Raw genomic sequence first — 14,953 nt, 5'->3', positions numbered from 1 at the left:
GAACACAAAGAAGTTTCTCAGAAAGCTTCTTTCTCTTTGTTATCGGAGGATATGTCCTTTGGCCCTATAGTCTTCAAAGGGATCCGAAATATCTGTTCTCAGATTCCACAGAAATAAGGCTAGCAAAGAGATCCACGAAATACTGATGTAACTCTGTGAGTGGAAGTCACACATAACAGAGCAGTTTCTCAGAAAGCTTCTTTCCAGATTTCATCTGAGGATATTTCCTTTTTCACCATAGTCCTGTAGGGGCTCCCAAATATCACTTTGCCAATTCCACAAGAACTGTTTTAGCGAAAGGCTTCTTGAGGGGAAAGCTGTAACTCTGTGAGATGATTTCACAGAACACAAAGAAGTTTCTCAGAAAGCTTCTTTCTTTTTGTTATCGGAGGATATTTCCTTTGGCCCTATAGTCTTCAAAGGGATCCAAAATATCAGTTCTCAGATTCCACAGAAATAAGGCTAGCAAAGAGATCCACGAAATACAGATGTAACTCTGTGAGTGGAAGTCACACATCACAGAGCAGTTTCTCAGAAAGCTTCCTTCCAGATTTCATCTGAGGATATTTCCTTTTTCACCATAGCCCTCTATTGGCTTCCAAATATCACTTTGCCAATTCCACAAGAACTGTCTTAGGGAAAGGCTTCTTGAAGGGAAAGCTGTAACTCTGTGAGATGATTTCACAGAACACAAAGAAGTTTCTCAGAAAGCTTCTTTCTCTTTGTTATCGGAGGATATTTCCTTTGGCCCTATAGTCTTCAAAGGGATCCAAAATATCTGTTCTCAGATTCCACAGAAATAAGGCTAGCAAAGAGATCCACGAAATACAGATGTAACTCTGTGAGTGGAAGTCACACATCACAGAGCAGTTTCTCAGAAAGCTTCTTTCCAGATTTCATCTGAGGATATTTCCTTTTTCACCATAGCCCTCTATGGGTTTCCAAATATGCCTTTGCCAATTCCACAAGAACTGTCTTAGCGAAAGGCTTCTTGAAGGGGAAAGCTGTAACTCTGCGAGATGATTTCACAGAACACAAAGAAGTTTCTCAGAAAGCTTCTTTCTCTTTGTTATCGGAGGATATTTCCTTTGGCCCTATAGTCTTCAAAGGGATCCGAAATATCTGTCCTCAGATTCCACTGAAATAAGGCTAGCAAAGAGATCCACGAAATACCGATGTAACTCTGTGAGTGGAAGTCACACATCACAGAGCAGTTTCTCAGAAAGCTTCTTTCCAGATTTCATCTGAGGATATTTCCTTTTTCACCATAGTCCTGTATGGGCTCCCAAATATCCCTTTGCCAATTCCTCAAGAACTGTCTTAGCGAAAGGCTTCTTGAGGGGAAAGCTGTAACTCTGTGAGATGATTTCACAGAACACAAAGAAGTTTCTCAGAAAGCTTCTTTCTCTTTGTTATCGGAGGATATTTCCTTTGGCCCTATAGTCTTCAAAGGGATCCGAAATATCTGTTCTCAGATTCCACAGAAATAAGGCTAGCAAAGAGATCCACGAAATACAGATGTAACTCTGTGAGATGAATTAACAGAACACTAAGCAGTTTCTCAGAAAGCTTCTTTCCAGATTTCATCTGAGGATATTTCCTTTTTCACCATAGCCCTCTATGGGCTTCCAAATATCACTTTGCCAATTCCACAAGAACTGTCTTAGCGAAAGGCTTCTTGAAGGGAAAGCTGTAACTCTGTGAGATGATTTCACAGAACACAAAGAAGTTTCTCAGAAAGCTTCTTTCTCTTTGTTATCGGAGGATATTTCCTTTGGCCCTATAGTCTTCAAAGGGATCCGAAATATCTGTTCTGAGATTCCACAGAAATAAGGCTAGCAAAGAGATCCACGAAATACAGATGTAACTCTGTGAGATGAATTAACAGAACACTAAGCAGTTTCTCAGAAAGCTTCTTTCCAGATTTCATCTGAGGATATTTCCTTTTTCACCATAGGCCTGTATGGGCTCCCAAATATCCCTTTGCCAATTCCACAAGAACTGTCTTAACGAAAGGCTTCTTGAGGGGAAAGCTGTAACTCTGTGAGATGATTTCACAGAACACAAAGAAGTTTCTCAGAAAGCTTCTTTCTCTTTGTTATCGGAGGATATTTCCTTTGGCCCTATAGTCTTCAAAGGGATCCGAAATATCTGTTCTCAGATTCAACAGAAATAAGGCTAGCAAAGACATCCACGAAATACAGATGTAACTCTGTTAGTGGAAGTCACACATAACAGAGCAGTTTGTCAGAAAGCTTCTTTCCAGATTTCATATGAGGATATTTCCTTTTTCACCATAGCCCTCTATGGGCTTCAAAATATCACTTTGCCAATTCCACAAGAACTGTCTTAGGGAAAGGCTTCTTGAAGGGAAAGCTGTAACTCTATGAGATGATTTCACAGAACACAAAGAAGTTTCTCAGACAGCTTCTTTCTCTTTGTTATCGGAGGATATTTCCTTTGGCCCTATAGTCTTCAAAGGGATCCGAAATATCTGTTCTCAGATTCCACAGAAATAAGGCTAGCAAAGAGATCCACGAAATACAGATGTAACTCTGTGAGATGAATTAACAGAACACTAAGCAGTCTCTCAGAAAGCTTCTTTCCAGATTTCATCTGAGGATATTTCCTTTTTCACCGTAGGCCTCTATGGGCTCCCAAATATCCCTTTGCCAATTCCACAAGAACTGTCTTAGCGAAAGGCTTCTTGAAGGGAAAGCTGTAACTCTGTGAGATGATTTCACAGAACACAAAGAAGTTTCTCAGAAAGCTTCTTTCTCTTTGTTATCAGAGGATATTTCCCTTGGCCCTGTAGTCTTCAAAGCGATCCGAAATATCTGTTCTCAGATTCCACTGAAATAAGGCTAGCAAAGAGATCCACGAAATACAGATGTAACTCTGTGAGTGGAAGTCACACATCACAGAGCAGTTTCTCAGAAAGCTTCTTTCCAGATTTCATCTGAGGATATTACCTTTTTCACCATAGCCCTCTATGGGTTTCCAAATATCCTTTTGCCAATTCCACAAGAACTGTCTTAGCGAAAGGCTTCTTGAGTGGAAAGCTGTAACTCTGTGAGATGATTTCACAGAACACAAAGAAGTTTCTCAGAAAGCTTCTTTCCCTTTGTTATCGGAGGATATTTCCTTTGGCCCTATAGACTTCAAAGGGATCCGAAATATCTGTTCTCAGATTCCTCAGTAATAGGGCTAGCAAAGAGATCCACGAAATACAGATGTAACTCTGTGAGATGAATTAACAGAACACTAAGCAGTTTCTCAGAAAGCTTCTTTCCAGATTTCATCTGAGGATATTTCCTTTTTCACCATAGTCCTGTATGGGCTCCCAAATATCACTTTGCCAATTCCACAAGAACTGTCTTAGCGAAAGGCTTCTTGAGGGGAAAGCTGTAACTCTGTGAGATGATTTCACAGAACACAAAGAAGTTTCTCAGAAAGCTTCTTTCTCTTTGTTATCGGAGGATATTTCCTTTGGCCCTATAGTCTTCAAAGGGATCCAAAATATCTGTTCTCAGATTCCACAGAAATAAGGCTAGCAAAGGGATCCACGAAATACAGTTGTAACTCTGTGAGTGGAAGTCACACATCACAGAGAAGTTTCTCAGAAAGCTTCTTTCCAGATTTCATCTGAGGATATTTCCTTTTTCACCATCGCCCTCTATGGGCTTCGAAATATCACTTTGCCAATTCCACAAGAACTGTCTTAGCGAAAGGCTTCTTGAGGGGAAAGCTGTAACTCTGCGAGATGATTTCACAGAACACAAAGAAGTTTCTCAGAAAGCTTCTTTCTCTTTGTTATCGGAAGATATTTCCTTTGGCCCTATAGTCTTCAAAGGGATCCGAAATATCTGTTCTCAGATTCCACAGAAATAAGGCTAGCAAAGAGATCCACGAAATACAGATGTAACTCTGTGAGATGAATTTACAGAACACTAAGCAGTTTCTCAGAAAGCTTCTTTCCAGATTTCATCTGAGGATATTTCCTTTTTCACCATAGGCCTGTATGGGCTCCCAAATATCCCTTTGCCAATTCCATAAGAACTGTCTTAGCGAAAGGCTTCTTGAGGGGAAAGCTGTAACTCTGTGAGATGATTTCACAGAACACAAAGAAGTTTCTCAGAAAGCTTCTTTCTCTGTGTTATCGGAGGATATTTCCTTTGGCCCTATAGTCTTCAAAGGGATCCAAAATATCAGTTCTCAGATTCCACAGAAATAAGGCTAGCAAAGAGATCCACGAAATACAGATGTAACTCTGTGAGTGGAAGTCACACATCACAGAGCAGTTTCTCAGAAAGCTTCTTTCCAGATTTCATCTGAGGATATTTCCTTTTTCACCATCGCCCTCTATTGGCTTCCAAATATCACTTTGCCAGTTCCACAAGAACTGTCTTAGGGAAAGGATTCTTGAAGGGAAAGCTGTAACTCTGTGAGATGATTTCACAGAACACAAAGAAGTTTCTCAGAAAGCTTCTTTCTCGTTGTTATCGGAGGATATTTCCTTTGGCCCTATAGTCTTCAAAGGGATCCGAAATATCTGTTCTCAGATTCCACAGAAATAAGGCTAGCAAAGAGATCCACGAAATACAGATGTAACTCTGTGAGATGAATTAACAGAACACTAAGCAGTTTCTCAGAAAGCTTCTTTCCAGATTTCATCTGAGGATATTTCTTTTTCACCATAGCCCTCTATGGGCTTCCAAATATCACTTTGCCAATTCCACAAGAACTGTCTTAGCGAAGAGCTTCTTGAAGGGAGAGCTCTAACTCTGAGAGATGATTTCACAGAACACAAAGAAGTTTCTCAGAAAGCTTCTTTCTCTTTTTTATCCAAGGATATTTCCTTTGGCCCTATAGTCTTCAAAGGGATCCGAAATATCTGTTCTCAGATTCCACAGAAATAAGGCTAGCAAAGAGATCCACGAAATACAGATGTAACTCTGTGAGTGGAAGTCACACAACACAGAGCAATTTCTCAGAAAGCTTCTTTCCATATTTCATCTGAGGATATTTCCTTTCTCACCATAGCCCTCTATGGGCTTCCAAATATCCCTTTGCCAATTCCACAAGAACTGTCGTATCGAAAGGCTTCTTGAGGGGAAAGCTGTAACTCTGTGAGATGATTTCACAGAACACAAAGAAGTTTCTCAGAAAGCTTCTTTCTCTTTGTTATCGGAGGATATTTCCTTTGGCCCTATAGTCTTCAAAGGGATCCGAAATATCTGTTCTCAGATTCCACTGAAATAAGGCTAGCAAAGAGATCCACGAAATACAGATGTAACTCTGTGAGTGGAAGTCACACATCACAGAGCAGTTTCTCAGAAAGCTTCTTTCCAAATTTCATCTGAGGATATTACCTTTTTCACCATAGCCCTCTAAGGGTTTCCAAATATCCCTTTGCCAATTCCACAAGAACTATCTTAGCGAAAGGCTTCTTGAGTGGAAAGTTGTAACTCTGTGAGATGATTTCACAGAACACAAAGAAGTTTCTCAGAAAGCTTCTTTCTCTTTGTTATCGGAGGATATTTCCTTTGGCCCTATAGTCTTCAAAGGGATCCGAAATATCTGTTCTCAGATTCCACAGAAATAAGGCTAGCAAAGAGATCCACGAAATACAGATGTAACTCTGTGAGATGAATTAACAGAACACTAAGCAGTTTCTCAGAAAGCTTCTTTCCAGATTTCATCTGAGGATATTTCCTTTTTCACCATAGTCCTGTATGGGCTCCCAAATATCACTTTGCCAATTCCACAAGAACTGTCTTAGCGAAAGGCTTCTTGAGGGGAAAGCTCTAACTCTGTGAGATGATTTCGCAGAACACAAAGAAGTTTCTCAGAAAGCTTCTTTCTCTTTGTTATCGGAGGATATTTCCTTTGGCCCTATAGTCTTCAAAGGGATCCAAAATATCTGCTCTCAGATTCCACAGAAATAAGGCTAGCAAAGGGATCCACGAAATACAGTTGTAACTCTGTGAGTGGAAGTCACACATCACAGAGAAGTTTCTCAGAAAGCTTCTTTCCAGATTTCATCTGAGGATATTTCCTTTTTCACCATCGCCCTCTATGGGCTTCCAAATATCACTTTGCCAATTCCACAAGAACTGTCTTAGCGAAAGGCTTCTTGAGGGGAAAGCTCTAACTCTGCGAGATGATTTCACAGAACACAAAGAAGTTTCTCAGAAAGCTTCTTTCTCTTTGTTATCGGAAGATATTTCCTTTGGCCCTATAGTCTTCAAAGGGATCCGAAATATCTGTTCTCAGATTCCACAGAAATAAGGCTAGCAAAGAGATCCACGAAATACAGATGTAACTCTGTGAGATGAATTTACAGAACACTAAGCAGTTTCTCAGAAAGCTTCTTTCCAGATTTCATCTGAGGATATTTCCTTTTTCACCATAGGCCTGTATGGGCTCCCAAATATCCCTTTGCCAATTCCACAAGAACTGTCTTAGCGAAAGGCTTCTTGAGGGGAAAGCTGTAACTCTGTGAGATGATTTCACAGAACACAAAGAAGTTTCTCAGAAAGCTTCTTTCTCTGTATTATCGGAGGATATTTCCTTTGGCCCTATAGTCTTCAAAGGGATCCAAAATATCAGTTCTCAGATTCCACAGAAATAAGGCTAGCAAAGAGATCCACGAAATACAGATGTAACTCTGTGAGTGGAAGTCACACATCACAGAGCAGTTTCTCAGAAAGCTTCTTTCCAGATTTCATCTGAGGATATTTCCTTTTTCACCATAGCCCTCTATTGGCTTCCAAATATCACTTTGCCAATTCCACAAGAACTGTCTTAGGGAAAGGATTCTTGAAGGGAAAGCTGTAACTCTGTGAGATGATTTCACAGAACACAAAGAAGTTTCTCAGAAAGCTTCTTTCTCTTTGTTATCGGAGGATATTTCCTTTGGCCCTATAGTCTTCAAAGGGATCCGAAATATCTGTTCTCAGATTCCACAGAAATAAGGCTAGCAAAGAGATCCACGAAATACAGATGTAACTCTGTGAGATGAATTAACAGAACACTAAGCAGTTTCTCAGAAAGCTTCTTTCCAGATTTCATCTGAGGATATTTCTTTTTCACCATAGCCCTCTATGGGCTTCCAAATATCACTTTGCCAATTCCACAAGAACTGTCTTAGCGAAAAGCTTCTTGAAGGGAAAGCTCTAACTCTGAGAGATGATTTCACAGAACACAAAGAAGTTTCTCAGAAAGCTTCTTTCTCTTTTTTATCCAAGGATATTTCCTTTGGCCCTATAGTCTTCAAAGGGATCCGAAATATCTGTTCTCAGATTCCACAGAAATAAGGCTAGCAAAGAGATCCACGAAATACAGATGTAACTCTGTGAGTGGAAGTCACACATCACAGAGCAATTTCTCAGAAAGCTTCTTTCCATATTTCATCTGAGGATATTTCCTTTCTCACCATAGCCCTCTATGGGCTTCCAAATATCCCTTTGCCAATTCCACAAGAACTGTCGTAGCGAAAGGCTTCTTGAGGGGAAAGCTGTAACTCTGTGAGATGATTTCACAGAACACAAAGAAGTTTCTCAAAAAGCTTCTTTCTCTTTGTTATCGGAGGATATTTCCTTTGGCCCTATAGTCTTCAAAGGGATCCGAAATATCTGTTCTCAGATTCCACTGAAATAAGGCTAGCAAAGAGATCCACGAAATACAGATGTAACTCTGTGAGTGGAAGTCACACATCACAGAGCAGTTTCTCAGAAAGCTTTTTTCCAAATTTCATCTGAGGATATTACCTTTTTCACCATAGCCCTCTAAGGGTTTCCAAATATCCCTTTGCCAATTCCACAAGAACTGTCTTAGCGAAAGGCTTCTTGAGTGAAAAGCTGTAACTCTGTGAGATGATTTCACAGAACACAAAGAAGTTTCTCAGAAAGCTTCTTTCTCTTTGTTATCGGAGGATATTTCCTTTGGCCCTATAGTCTTCAAAGGGATCCGAAATATCTGTTCTCAGATTCCACAGAAATAAGGCTAGCAAAGAGATCCACGAAATACAGACGTAACTCTGTGAGATGAATTAACAGAACACTAAGCAGTTTCTCAGAAAGCTTCTTTCCAGATTTCATCTGAGGATATTTCCTTTTTCACCATAGTCCTGTATGGGCTCCCAAATATCACTTTGCCAATTCCACAAGAACTGTCTTAGCGAAAGGCTTCTTGAGGGGAAAGCTCTAACTCTGTGAGATGATTTCACAGAACACAAAGAAGTTTCTCAGAAAGCTTCTTTCTCTTTGTTATCGGAGGATATTTCCTTTGGCCCTATAGTCTTCAAAGGGATCCAAAATATCTGTTCTCAGATTCCACAAAAATAAGGCTAGCAAAGGGATCCACGAAATACAGTTGTAACTCTGTGAGTGGAAGTCACACATCACAGAGAAGTTTCTCAGAAAGCTTCTTTCCAGATTTCATCTGAGGATATTTCCTTTTTCACCATCGCCCTCTATGGGCTTCCAAATATCACTTTGCCAATTCCACAAGAACTGTCTTAGCGAAAGGCTTCTTGAGGGGAAAGCTGTAACTCTGCGAGATGATTTCACAGAACACAAAGAAGTTTCTCAGAAAGCTTCTTTCTCTTTGTTATCGGAAGATATTTCCTTTGGCCCTATAGTCTTCTAAGGGATCCGAAATATCTGTTCTCAGATTCCACAGAAATAAGGCTAGCAAAGAGATCCACGAAATACAGATGTAACTCTGTGAGATGAATTAACAGAACACTAAGCAGTTTCTCAGAAAGCTTCCTTCCAGATTTCATCTGAGGATATTTCCTTTTTCACCATAGCCCTCTATTGGCTTCCAAATATCACTTTGCCAATTCCACAAGAACTGTCTTAGGGAAAGGCTTCTTGAAGGGAAAGCTGTAACTCTGTGAGATGATTTCACAGAACACAAAGAAGTTTCTCAGAAAGCTTCTTTCTCTTTGTTATCGGAGGATATTTCCTTTGGCCCTATAGTCTTCAAAGGGATCCGAAATATCTGTTCTCAGATTCCACAGAAATAAGGCTAGCAAAGAGATCCACGAAATACAGATGTAACTCTGTGAGTGGAAGTGACACATCACAGAGCAGTTTCTCAGAAAGCTTCTTTCCAGATTTCATCTGAGGATATTTCCTTTTTCACCATAGGCCTGCATGGGCTCCCAAATATCCCTTTGCCAATTCCATAAGAACTGTCTTAGCGAAAGGCTTCTTGAGGGGAAAGCTGTAACTCTGTGAGATGATTTCACAGAACACAAAGAAGTTTCTCAGAAAGCTTCTTTCTCTGTGTTATCGGAGGATATTTCCTTTGGCCCTATAGTCTTCAAAGGGATCCAAAATATCAGTTCTCAGATTCCACAGAAATAAGGCTAGCAAAGAGATCCACGAAATACAGATGTAACTCTGTGAGTGGAAGTCACACATCACAGAGCAGTTTCTCAGAAAGCTTCTTTCCAGATTTCATCTGAGGATATTTCCTTTTTCACCATAGCCCTCTATTGGCTTCCAAATATCACTTTGCCAGTTCCACAAGAACTGTCTTAGGGAAAGGATTCTTGAAGGGAAAGCTGTAACTCTGTGAGATGATTTCACAGAACACAAAGAAGTTTCTCAGAAAGCTTCTTTCTCTTTGTTATCGGAGGATATTTCCTTTGCCCCTATAGTCTTCAAAGGGATCCGAAATATCTGTTCTCAGATTCCACAGAAATAAGGCTAGCAAAGAGATCCACGAAATACAGATGTAACTCTGTGAGATGAATTAACAGAACACTAAGCAGTTTCTCAGAAAGCTTCTTTCCAGATTTCATCTGAGGATATTTCTTTTTCACCATAGCCCTCTATGGGCTTCCAAATATCACTTTGCCAATTCCACAAGAACTGTCTTAGCGAAGAGCTTCTTGAAGGGAGAGCTCTAACTCTGAGAGATGATTTCACAGAACACAAAGAAGTTTCTCAGAAAGCTTCTTTCTCTTTTTTATCCAAGGATATTTCCTTTGGCCCTATAGTCTTCAAAGGGATCCGAAATATCTGTTCTCAGATTCCACAGAAATAAGGCTAGCAAAGAGATCCACGAAATACAGATGTAACTCTGTGAGTGGAAGTCACACAACACAGAGCAATTTCTCAGAAAGCTTCTTTCCATATTTCATCTGAGGATATTTCCTTTCTCACCATAGCCCTCTATTGGCTTCCAAATATCCCTTTGCCAATTCCACAAGAACTGTCGTATCGAAAGGCTTCTTGAGGGGAAAGCTGTAACTCTGTGAGATGATTTCACAGAACACAAAGAAGTTTCTCAGAAAGCTTCTTTCTCTTTGTTATCGGAGGATATTTCCTTTGGCCCTATAGTCTTCAAAGGGATCCGAAATATCTGTTCTCAGATTCCACTGAAATAAGGCTAGCAAAGAGATCCACGAAATACAGATGTAACTCTGTGAGTGGAAGTCACACATCACAGAGCAGTTTCTCAGAAAGCTTCTTTCCAAATTTCATCTGAGGATATTACCTTTTTCACCATAGCCCTCTAAGGGTTTCCAAATATCCCTTTGCCAATTCCACAAGAACTATCTTAGCGAAAGGCTTCTTGAGGGGAAAGCTCTAACTCTGTGAGATGATTTCACAGAACACAAAGAAGTTTCTCAGAAAGCTTCTTTCTCTTTGTTATCGGAGGATATTTCCTTTGGCCCTATAGTCTTCAAAGGGATCCAAAATATCTGTTCTCAGATTCCACAGAAATAAGGCTAGCAAAGGGATCCACGAAATACCGCTGTAACTCTGTGAGTGGAAGTCACACATCACAGAGAAGTTTCTCAGAAAGCTTCTTTCCAGATTTCATCTGAGGATATTTCCTTTTTCACCATCGCCCTCTATGGGCTTCCAAATATCACTTTGCCAATTCCACAAGAACTGTCTTAGCGAAAGGCTTCTTGAGGGGAAAGCTGTAACTCTGCGAGATGATTTCACAGAACACAAAGAAGTTTCTCAGAAAGCTTCTTTCTCTTTGTTATCGGAAGATATTTCCTTTGGCCCTATAGTCTTCAAAGGGATCCGAAATATCTGTTCTCAGATTCCACAGAAATAAGGCTAGCAAAGAGATCCACGAAATACAGATGTAACTCTGTGAGATGAATTTACAGAACACTAAGCAGTTTCTCAGAAAGCTTCTTTCCAGATTTCATCTGAGGATATTTCCTTTTTCACCATAGGCCTGTATGGGCTCCCAAATATCCCTTTGCCAATTCCACAAGAACTGTCTTAGCGAAAGGCTTCTTGAGGGGAAAGCTGTAACTCTGTGAGATGATTTCACAGAACACAAAGAAGTTTCTCAGAAAGCTTCTTTCTCTGTGTTATCGGAGGATATTTCCTTTGGCCCTATAGTCTTCAAAGGGATCCAAAATATCAGTTCTCAGATTCTACAGAAATAAGGCTAGCAAAGAGATCCACGAAATACAGATGTAACTCTGTGAGTGGAAGTCACACATCACAGAGCAGTTTCTCAGAAAGCTTCTTTCCAGATTTCATCTGAGGATATTTCCTTTTTCACCATAGCCCTCTATTGGCTTCCAAATATCACTTTGCCAATTCCACAAGAACTGTCTTAGGGAAAGGATTCTTGAAGGGAAAGCTGTAACTCTGTGAGATGATTTCACAGAACACAAAGAAGTTTCTCAGAAAGCTTCTTTCTCTTTGTTATCGGAGGATATTTCCTTTGGCCCTATAGTCTTCAAAGGGATCCGAAATATCTGTTCTCAGATTCCACAGAAATAAGGCTAGCAAAGAGATCCACGAAATACAGATGTAACTCTGTGAGATGAATTAACAGAACACTAAGCAGTTTCTCAGAAAGCTTCTTTCCAGATTTCATCTGAGGATATTTCTTTTTCACCATAGCCCTCTATGGGCTTCCAAATATCACTTTGCCAATTCCACAAGAACTGTCTTAGCGAAAAGCTTCTTGAAGGGAAAGCTCTAACTCTGAGAGATGATTTCACAGAACACAAAGAAGTTTCTCAGAAAGCTTCTTTCTCTTTTTTATCCAAGGATATTTCCTTTGGCCCTATAGTCTTCAAAGGGATCCGAAATATCTGTTCTCAGATTCCACAGAAATAAGGCTAGCAAAGAGATCCACGAAATACAGATGTAACTCTGTGAGTGGAAGTCACACATCACAGAGCAATTTCTCAGAAAGCTTCTTTCCATATTTCATCTGAGGATATTTCCTTTCTCACCATAGCCCTCTATGGGCTTCCAAATATCCCTTTGCCAATTCCACAAGAACTGTCGTAGCGAAAGGCTTCTTGAGGGGAAAGCTGTACCTCTGTGAGATGATTTCACAGAACACAAAGAAGTTTCTCAAAAAGCTTCTTTCTCTTTGTTATCGGAGGATATTTCCTTTGGCCCTATAGTCTTCAAAGGGATCCGAAATATCTGTTCTCAGATTCCACTGAAATAAGGCTAGCAAATAGATCCACGAAGTACAGATGTAACTCTGTGAGTGGAAGTCACACATCACAGAGCAGTTTCTCAGAAAGCTTTTTTCCAAATTTCATCTGAGGATATTACCTTTTTCACCATAGCCCTCTAAGGGTTTCCAAATATCCCTTTGCCAATTCCACAAGAACTGTCTTAGCGAAAGGCTTCTTGAGTGGAAAGCTGTAACTCTGTGAGATGATTTCACAGAACACAAAGAAGTTTCTCAGAAAGCTTCTTTCTCTTTGTTATCGGAGGATATTTCCTTTGGCCCTATAGTCTTCAAAGGGATCCGAAATATCTGTTCTCAGATTCCACAGAAATAAGGCTAGCAAAGAGATCCACGAAATACAGATGTAACTCTGTGAGATGAATTAACAGAACACTAAGCAGTTTCTCAGAAAGCTTCTTTCCAGATTTCATCTGAGGATATTTCCTTTTTCACCATAGTCCTGTATGGGCTCCCAAATATCACTTTGCCAATTCCACAAGAACTGTCTTAGCGAAAGGCTTCTTGAGGGGAAAGCTCTAACTCTGTGAGATGATTTCACAGAACACAAAGAAGTTTCTCAGAAAGCTTCTTTCTCTTTGTTATCGGAGGATATTTCCTTTGGCCCTATAGTCTTCAAAGGGATCCAAAATATCTGTTCTCAGATTCCACAAAAATAAGGCTAGCAAAGGGATCCACGAAATACAGTTGTAACTCTGTGAGTGGAAGTCACACATCACAGAGAAGTTTCTCAGAAAGCTTCTTTCCAGATTTCATCTGAGGATATTTCCTTTTTCACCATCGCCCTCTATGGGCTTCCAAATATCACTTTGCCAATTCCACAAGAACTGTCTTAGCGAAAGGCTTCTTGAGGGGAAAGCTGTAACTCTGCGAGATGATTTCACAGAACACAAAGAAGTTTCTCAGAAAGCTTCTTTCTCTTTGTTATCGGAAGATATTTCCTTTGGCCCTATAGTCTTCTAAGGGATCCGAAATATCTGTTCTCAGATTCCACAGAAATAAGGCTAGCAAAGAGATCCACGAAATACAGATATAACTCTGTGAGATGAATTAACAGAACACTAAGCAGTTTCTCAGAAAGCTTCTTTCCAGATTTCATCTGAGGATATTTCCTTTTTCACCATAGTCCTGTATGGGCTCCCAAATATCCCCTTGCCAATTCCACAAGAACTGTCTTAGCGAAAGGCTTCTTGAGGGGAAAGTTGTAACTCTGTGAGATGATTTCACAGAACACAAAGAAGTTTCTCAGAAAGCTTCTTTCTCTTTGTTATCGGAGGATATTTCCTTTGGCCCTATAGTCTTCAAAGGGATCCGAAATATCTGTTCTCAGATTCCACTGAAATAAGGCTAGCAAAGAGATCCACGAAATACAGATGTAACTCTGTGAGTGGAAGTCACACATAACAGAGCAGTTTCTCAGAAAGCTTCTTTCCAGATTTCATCTGAGGATATTTCCTTTTTCACCATAGTCCTGTAGGGGCTCCCAAATATCACTTTGCCAATTCCACAAGAACTGTCTTAGCGAAAGGCTTCTTGAGGGGAAAGCTGTAACTCTGTGAGATGATTTCACAGAACACAAAGAAGTTTCTCAGAAAGCTTCTTTCTTTTTGTTATCGGAGGATATTTCCTTTGACCCTATAGTCTTCAAAGGGATCCAAAATATCAGTTCTCAGATTCCACAGAAATAAGGCTAGCAAAGAGATCCACGAAATACAGATGTAACTCTGTGAGTGGAAGTCACACATCACAGAGCAGTTTCTCAGAAAGCTTCCTTCCAGATTTCATCTGAGGATATTTCCTTTTTCACCATAGCCCTCTATTGGCTTCCAAATATCACTTTGCCAATTCCACAAGAACTGTCTTAGGGAAAGGCTTCTTGAAGGGAAAGCTGTAACTCTGTGAGATGATTTCACAGAACACAAAGAAGTTTCTCAGAAAGCTTCTTTCTCTTTGTTATCGGAGGATATTTCCTTTGGCCCTATAGTCTTCAAAGGGATCCGAAATATCTGTTCTCAGATTCCACAGAAATAAGGCTAGCAAAGAGATCCACGAAATACAGATGTAACTCTGTGAGTGGAAGTGACACATCACAGAGCAGTTTCTCAGAAAGCTTCTTTCCAGATTTCATCTGAGGATATTTCCTTTTTCACCATAGGCCTGTATGGGCTCCCAAATATCCCTTTGCCAATTCCATAAGAACTGTCTTAGCGAAAGGCTTCTTGAGGGGAAAGCTGTAACTCTGTGAGATGATTTCACAGAACACAAAGAAGTTTCTCAGAAAGCTTCTTTCTCTGTGTTATCGGAGGATATTTCCTTTGGCCCTATAGTCTTCAAAGGGATCCAAAATATCAGTTCTCAGATTCCACAGAAATAAGGCTAGCAAAGAGATCCACGAAATACAGATGTAACTCTGTGAGTGGAAGTCACACATCACAGAGCAGTTTCTCAGAAAGCTTCTTTCCAG

Source organism: Macaca fascicularis, chromosome 17 (assembly GCF_037993035.2).
Source record: "Macaca fascicularis isolate 582-1 chromosome 17, T2T-MFA8v1.1".
Classification (NCBI taxonomy): domain Eukaryota; kingdom Metazoa; phylum Chordata; class Mammalia; order Primates; family Cercopithecidae; genus Macaca; species Macaca fascicularis.
The sequence above is the reverse complement of the archived record's forward strand: the minus strand, read 5'-3'. Positions refer to the sequence as shown.